The 5,962-nt window shown below is 38.8% G+C and overlaps 1 long non-coding RNA gene across 1 annotated transcript; it reads left to right on the plus strand.

Annotated features, from left to right (window-relative positions):
* The first annotated feature begins 3,436 nt into the window (after positions 1 to 3,436).
* On the plus strand, positions 3,437 to 5,497 carry LOC129640324 (uncharacterized). Its single transcript, XR_008708745.1, has 3 exons — positions 3,437 to 3,636; positions 4,198 to 4,287; positions 5,189 to 5,497. It is a non-coding gene; the product is annotated as an uncharacterized LOC129640324 (long non-coding RNA).
* The last annotated feature ends 465 nt before the right edge of the window (positions 5,498 to 5,962 follow it).

Consider the following 5,962-nt stretch of genomic DNA (forward strand, 5'->3'; position numbering starts at 1 on the left):
CATAAATTAGAGTATGAAAGACCCTTAAGTTGCCATTCAGCGAGTGGGGTGGAATTTTGTGTGTGAGAATTGAATTAGAAATATATAATGTGGTCACAGTGAAAGGGAGTTTTCTATGTAGTATTTCCCTAACCTGGTTAGAGAGAGAGAGAGAGTAGCCTTATTAGAATTATTAGTAAATGAGAAACACAGACATGAGACAAGGTCTTGAATTTTTAGTTAACACTACCAGAATAAACTCATAAATAATGTAAGGAAAAAGGTTGATTGAAGCAGCTAGCTTGAAAATCAAATAACTTTGGAATGAATATTGGTTCTTGGTACAACACTTGGTACAATAGCAAAGGAGTGGAATTTATTTCCTGGTGGTGAGACTAGTTGTCTCAGCTCTATTCCAAGGCTCTGTACCCTCTAACCTTAGCTAGATTTTTGGCTAATGCACACTGTTGGCCCCAAGGGAGCTAAACCAAAAATCAGGTAAATGGCCTAAATGTACATAGCAATAGAAAACCAATCCGAAGGGCATTCCTTCTTCCTCAATGAAGGATAACACATTGTTAGCAATGAAAATGCTTCTTTCATGCAGAAACATCTATTTTAGAATATAGATAATTCTTAGCATCCATCATGGTTTAAAGCCCCTAATAAGCCCCAGAGAATAGTGGGAAGCAGGCATGACAAAGCATTTTTAAAGGTTGGCTGGTAGTATTATCCTTATCATTGCATTCATGGCAAAATAGGCTGATTAATTATGAAGACCTTCCTTTCAGACACACCCAGACTTTTCACATACTTCATTACTTTCTTTTCTTCTTATTTAATTTTTAATGTTACCAAGGTAATATATGTATAATTTTTTTTTAAGTTTAGATTGAAAAAAGCAATCCTTTTATTCATATTTCTTCACACCTGAGCCCCACTTGAAACTTTCAACTATTTCTTCTAGTATGTCCCTCCATATTTCTAAGGGATATGCTTCAGTTCAGTTCAGTTCAGTCGCCCAGTCATGTCTGACTCTTTGCAACCCCATGCACCTGGCCTCCCTGTTCATCACCAACTCCCGGAGTTCACTCAGACTCATGTCCATCGAGTAGGTGATGCCATCCAGCCATCTCATCCTCTGTTGTCCCCTTCTCCTGCCCCCAATCCCTCCCAGCATTAGAGTTTTTTCCAATGAGTCAACTCTTCACATGAAGTGGCCAAAGTACCGGAGTTTCAGCTTTAGTATCATTCCTTCCAAAGAAATCCCAGGGCTGATCTCCTTCAGAATGGACTGGTTGGATCTCCTTGCAGTCCAAGGGACTCTCAAGAGTCTTCTCCAACACCACAGTTCAAAAGCATCAGTTCTTCGGTGCTCAGCTTTCTTCACAGTCCAACTCTTACATCCATACATGACCACTGGAAAAACCATAGCCTTGATTAGATGGACCTTTGTTGGCAAAGTAATGTCTCTGCTTTTCAATATGCTATCTATGTTGGTCATAACCTTCCTTACAAGGAGTAAGCGTCTTTTAATTTCATGGCTGCAGTCACCATCTGCAGTGATCCTGGAGCCCAAAAAAATAAAGTCTGACACTGTTTCCACTGTTTGCCCATCTATTTCCCATGAAGTGATAGGACCAGATGCCATGATCTTCATTTTCGGAATGTTGAGCTTTAAGCCAACTTTTTCACTCTCCTCTTTCACTTTCATCAAGAGGCTTTTGAGTTCCTCTTCACTTTCTGCCATCAGGGTAGTGTCATCTGCATATCTGAGGTAATTGATATTTCTTCCGGCAATCTTGATTCCAGCTTGTGTTTCTTCCAGCTTATGTTAAAATTTTTTGACTTCTTGACTTTGTAAAAGTTGACTGTCTATTAACTGCTTATAATGGCAGATGAAAAAGTTAAGCTCTCTGCCTTCCTCTCACACACATTAACTTCTATTATTATTTAAAATACCAGTAAAAATCATATAACATTGTAATTCAAGTATACTTCGGTAAAAATAAATTAAAAAATAAAAATAAAGTATCTCTAAATAATATTTACTGTTGAACTAAGTGTTCTATCATGATTCCATTTCTTTTCTCATATAATTTTTTGTCCTTTTTTTAAAATTTTTTGATTTTCATTTGCCTTCTTTTCTGCTTATCTAACATTAACTTTTCCCTCAAATGTCCCTCCAGAATTGTTAAATACCTATCAATATTTTTTAAGCTCTCAGATGCTTAGAAAAAATTGCAGAAACTCTACCATTTCCATTTTTCCTTCTAAGCCTCTTTTTCACCATCCTGTATCCTTCTATTTCAATCTAGAATGGCTGCTTCTGCTTTCTAGGCCTGGGGCACAGTTCTCTTATAACCTGCTTTGATCATTCTGTGTTGGATCTCCTACTTCCTAGATCCTATTATTTTTCTCAGTTTACTCCCTCACTTTGATAACACATATGCAACCTGAGAAAAGATACATGAAAAGTAAAGTTTTGAGTTCTTATAATCTGTCTTGTCTTAAGGGTTTTGCTCAAGTTGGAGACTTGCTTGGAAATTCTTGGCTATATAGCAGTGATGCATTATGAAAGTGATGCCAGAAACTTGGCCTCTTTGCACCAGTGCCAAATCAAATCTTGGAGACAGAGTTTTAGGTGAAGCACAGTAAAGAATCCACCTACAATGCAGGAGACTCAGGTTTGATCCCTGAGTCGGGAAGTTCCTCTGGAGACGGGAATAGCTACCCACTCCAGTATTCTGGCCTGGAGAATTCTATGGACAGAGGACGTGAGCTATAGTCCCTAGGGTCGCAAAGAGTCAGACATGACTGAGTGACAAAGCACACGCACATAGAAAAGAGTAGCTTTATTGCTTTTCCAGGCAGAGGGAGCCACAGTGGGCTTGTGCCCTCGAAAATTGTGTGCCCCAACCTGGGGGGATTTGATGAGGAGTTTCATAGCAATGGTTCAAAGGTAGACCTGCTGATAAGGATCAGGGTGTGTGCAGGGCTAATATTCATCTAATCTGGCCTCAGATGGTATCTTGATGAGTTCTTGTCATTCTCAAGGTTATCAAACTGTAACCTTCTCTCTGAAATGAAGACTGCTTCATCAAATTGTTAACATCTTCCACTTGTTAGGCATTTTACTTCTGCATAAGAACTCAAAGATACTGTTATGAATATACATTGAGGAGGAACCAGGTCCTTGCCCCAAGGCTGCAATATGTTATAATATTGAGTTGGCCAAAACGTTCATTTGAGTTTGTTACATCATAGGGAAAACCCACATGAACTTTTTGGCAAGCCCAACCTTTAGAAAAGGTGATTTAAGGTTGTGGATGTTATTAAGATTGCTAATCAGCTGACCTTGAAATGAGAGTATCCTGAATTACCCAGGTGGGCCCAATGTCATCACAAGGGTACTTTTAAGTGGAGGAGGAAGGAAGAAGAGTATCAGAGTGATTAAATGTGACAGTTTTGACCAGCAATTTCTGGCTTTGAAGATGGAGGAAGGGACCAGGTACCAAGGAATGCATACTGCCTCTAGAAATTGAAACAGGCAAGGAAATGAATTCTTCCCTGGGACCCCCAGAAAAGAATGCTGCCCTGCTAACACCTTAATTTTAATCCAAGGAGACCTGTGTCAGACGTCTGTCTTCCTAAACTGTAAGATAATAAATTTGTGTTGTTTTTACACCACTAAATTAGTGGTAACTTTTTATAGCAACATTAGGAAACAAATATAGGGGCTGTATGGTGAGACTTCACTTTATCTGTTCAGTAACTTATGGTACAGTAACTAGTACAAACCATTGTCCAGATCATATGAGGGCTACAAAGATGAAATGTAAGGACCTTGATTTTTAGGAACTTACAATGTAATAGGGGCTTCCTAGGTAGCACTAGTGGTAAAGAACCCGCCTGCCAATGGAGGAGACAGAAAAGACTTGGGTTTGATTCCTAGGTCAGGAAGATCTCCTGGAGAAGGATAAACGAATTTATCAGAGGTGAGGTGTCTATCAGAGCAGGAGCCAAACAGCATTATTCCTGTAACATTAATTCCTGTCCCTAATGTGAGGCACACAGTAGCAGGTAATACTGCTTAATTAAGGCAGGGTCTTTCTGGGTGCAAGAAATCTGATTTTGTGCTACATTGTATCCTTTCTCTATGTGTGGCTTATATCACTGTTGAGGAAGAATTAAATAACCTTTACACTTCTGTTTAAGGGGATATTGATAAATATCAAGTTCTCCTGCTTCTTCAGTTGAACTCAGCATCATGAGGCTATGTGTCACTGGAGTGAAAAAGCAGAGTCAGTGAGTACCAAGGTGCACCTGAGAAATATTTTTTCCTTGAGCTCAGTAGTGTTCCAGAAATCAAATTTCCCCATGGGTATTTGTGAAAGTGAATCTGATCACTGTCCATAGAAGGCAGGAATTGATAAGAGGAATATGTATTTATGCACAGAAACACACACGCACATGTGACTTTAGATAATTATAAACAATGTTGCTAAGGTGGTTCATGTATTCTCTTAAGCAAACAGATGCAAGGCAACTTTTAGGATACCTCTGGGCTTCAAAGGGTCAGAGAGGAGAAATTAATTATGTAGAAAAGAAAATCTCTTGATGAGGCAAAAAACAGTGACAGAAACTGCAAATGTTGGATCATGTTTATAATTTTTTTTTTTCTCTCTTCTTGGCTGGCAAGAAGGGATGATACAGTGACAGGGAAAGGCTGGAAAACAATAAAGATCTGGCAAATCTAGAGTAAGGGAACTTAGGGTTAGATTAAATAGTGGTTAATGGCTTAGTTTAATATTGCAACCAGTCATGAAATTCAACAATTATCATTTTGGCACCTATTATGTGCTCAATAGATTTTGTGAGGATACAAAGATGAGCAATAACCCAGTTCTTGGCATCACATAATTTTCAGTCTATTATTTAGGTATAAATACTCATAACTGGTGCAAGGCCAAACATAGGAAGTCTTAGATAGAAGCACAAGACTATGCTATATAAACAGAAAGTTTGCACAGACTTGTGGGTGATGGAGGTGGAGTGGTGTGGAAGTATTCAAATGGAGCTAGAAAGATGAGTAAAAGTTCAATAATAAAAAGAGACTGAGGGGCAGGATGAACAAACAGCCTAACACTGGCAAAGTGTGGACTGTTGGGAAATCAACATAAATTTGATCATTCATTCATTCATTTAGGTCTCAGCTCTATGAAATTGGTTCTACTCTGACTGAGGTTACCATGGAAGAAAGGAGTATTTGACTTAAGCACATCTCTAGCTTTGATGGCAGAGATGGCACTTCTCTATCCTTCCCCACTGGTCAAGACACAACTTCTCAACTGAATAGAATAGAGCAAATCCATGAATTTGAAGAGTGCACTGAAGAATTCTGATGTAAAGGCATTGTTACTGCATCTCTGGTGAATATCTGTTTTCTGGGTGACTGTGAACAGTACTCATTTACATAACAAAGGAAATGTCTACACTGTGAAAGGCACTTTGGGGGCAGAGCAGTGAAACAAAAATAAAATTAAATTTAAAAAATAAATAAATAAAAATAAAAGGAAAAAAAAAAAAAAGAGTCTCTGCCCTCAATGTGCTCCGAGTCTTTGGGGGAGGGAGGATTATGATGGTATTACATACAGAGTACAAGTCATTTAATGTTACTGATGGAAGCAGACTCTGCCGCTCATTGCTTACAAAAGCAAACTCCTAAGTGTTGGTAGAGGGGAAAGTTGTCTTTAATCAGAATGCTGGCAATCTGGGGAGATGGTGTACTCAGCATCCCCTACAAAATACCTGCAAGATTCTGTTCAACCATGAAAGTTTTAAAGGGAAACAGGGAAGTAATCTCAGTGCATCACTGAGATAGAGAGTCTGAGTCATTGCCATCCACCACTGTGTGTGCAGGCTCATGGACTCCTCTCAATATTCCTCTAGACGTTATCTTGTTCATACAGTTTGTTCACCA

The sequence above is a fragment of the Bubalus kerabau genome, chromosome X (genome assembly GCF_029407905.1).
Source record: "Bubalus kerabau isolate K-KA32 ecotype Philippines breed swamp buffalo chromosome X, PCC_UOA_SB_1v2, whole genome shotgun sequence".
Taxonomy (NCBI): Eukaryota; Metazoa; Chordata; class Mammalia; order Artiodactyla; family Bovidae; genus Bubalus; species Bubalus kerabau.